Source organism: Strongylocentrotus purpuratus, unplaced genomic scaffold (assembly GCF_000002235.5).
Source record: "Strongylocentrotus purpuratus isolate Spur 01 unplaced genomic scaffold, Spur_5.0 spur5_scaffold_19, whole genome shotgun sequence".
NCBI classification, from domain to species: domain Eukaryota; kingdom Metazoa; phylum Echinodermata; class Echinoidea; order Camarodonta; family Strongylocentrotidae; genus Strongylocentrotus; species Strongylocentrotus purpuratus.
Window position 1 is genome coordinate 1677839 of NW_022145604.1, and position 2500 is coordinate 1680338.

The following is a 2500-nucleotide window of genomic DNA, read 5'->3' on the forward strand; positions in this document are numbered from 1 at the left end:
TTTTATATTTATATTGTTTAATTTATACTGATTTGTTTGTACATCTTTTGATGTGTTTTTTAAAGAGATGGGAAATAAAATTGAATCGAATTGAATTGAAGTATTGTTTGGTAGAAACTGTTTACACCTTTGAGATAAATACTTCATCTTACTATAATACTACGTCTTTGAAATTAACCTTAACTCTCGGTCAGAAATGCCAACAGGAACTGCTACGAGCGCCGTACGAACGATTTTCGGCCAACGGAAATTCGGGAAGACAATGAAAAAACAGGGAGATTCATACTAACGCATCTCAACGAACCTTTGTGATCGTAGCTTTAAGAATGCATATTTGATTTCGAACCATAATATATACTGCAATTATATGCCTTTTCACAATGCTACTCGATGTAATTCAACACAGTCACACACAATATGCGAGGATCTATCATAGAAGCATAATTGAACAAAACTGAGAGAAAGGAAAGTGACAGGGAGAGAAAATTTTAAAGAGAGAGAGAGAAAAAAAAGGGAGAGAGAGAAGACAGCAAGAGAAGAGTGGAAAAGTGGAACTGGAAGACATGGAGAAGAAGAATGATGATGAAAGTAAGACAACGAAGGAAAAGCAATTGGATGTAGTAAGAAAGGAAGTTATTTATATATTGGACATTTCAGAGTCAATATAAAATTTTCCTTTACATAGAAAAATAACAATTTGCCAAATATACATGACTAAGGGTGCGTTTAAGCTTAAATTTTAAAGGCAGAATGAGCGATTTGTAACGCTCATCGTAAACGCTCATCGTAATCGCAGTTCCACGGTGTACTGTTTATGCTCACTTCTCAGGCTCCTCCAGGCAATTCTCCCTATGTGGCCTTAATTGGTCTTCCAGCTTGATTTGCAAACCTTCATGTGAAACCACTTTAAGTTTTGTCATACAATTAAGCATTCCAGTAAATGCTTGTAAATAGATACTACATGTGCAATACAAATCAAACAATCAGCATTCATAATAATGTAAGAATGCATTTATTAGTGTTGGTTACAGTACTTTAAAAAAAAAAGGCGAATGCTCCTATCATAGGTATTTACATTAAAGATGTTTGTTTTGTGCAAATTTATACCTAGATTTTGTATTCCATAAACTTACGTGACTAGATTAAGATAGAAGAAAGAAAGAAAAGAGAAAAAAATTGGAAATATGTAATTGTGTTTGAGTGAGAATTCAAATACACATTACAGACAAAGACAGACAGATAGAGACAGAGAGGGGAGAAAGAGAGAAGCAGAGAGACAGAAAGAGGGGAACACGGAAAAGAGGTGAAAGAACTTCCTCCACCTCCGTCCAATTAATTGAAACCTTTTTATTCACATTTCTCCCACCGGAACAAAAAGAAGTGCCAGACACTGATACCATCGCCCCCCCCCCCTTGCTTAGCCCACGCTACGTCATTGCAACTCATGTCATCTAAAAAGTTTGTGGTGGGACTACATAATCAAAGAATAAAACAAACGCAGACGTTTGCTCATAAATAAGAACACCGCTCCAATATAAATGAAATAAAATCCATTAGACAATACAGACAAACTAAACACGAACAGATGGAAAATGATCGGAAACGCCGTTTTCTCAGCAACAGTTAGAAGAAATGATAATGTGTCGCCTTCTAAGAGAAGTAGACAGAAACATGTGAGGATTGATAAACATTGCGCCTTGAAATCTAACACTTCGCACACTGTGAATGATATACCTTTTAGGATCTACCTTAAAAAATTCAGACTTGGGAAATGTATAAAAAGAGGGCTGGTAGAACCACGAAAGCCATAATCAGTGTCCTTCCAGATACTGATCACAAGCAACCAAAGACCACTCCAAGCTGATATCATCAATATCATCATGGCAGGCCGAATCATTCTCAATGGACTCTTGGTCATCATGGTACTTGCTGCTGTTTGTGCCGCACGGCCTCGTAAGTATAAACATATTAGGATCATCGATACGGGGAACTTTCTAAGATTTTCATGTGCTAAATCTTAAAGGGTATTTGTTGAAGATATCAATGGCATTAAAAACTGAGCAGTCATGTGAGGCGAATAAAGAAATTGTACGTTAACAACATTTCATATAAGACTGTGCAGAAATATGTTTTTAGTTGGTCCGTATTTTTCTCTTATATTCGTACAGCAAACGGCGATCGGCCACAGAGACCAAGACCAAGACCAGGCAACAGTACTGGTCCACCTCCTCCACCTCCAAGCAACGGGTCTGCCCCTCCTCCACCGAACAACGGTTCTGACCCTGCTCCTCAACCAAACAAACGTTCTGCCTCTCCTCCTCCACCACGCGACGGTTCTTCCCCTCCTCCTCCTCCACCACGTGACGGTTCTTCCCCTCCTCCTCCTCCACCAAACAAACGTTCTGCCTCTCCTCCTCCACCACGCGACGGTTCTTCCCCTCCTCCTCCTCCTCCTCCTCCACCAAGCAAACGTGCTGCCTCTCCTCCACCACCAGGCGAC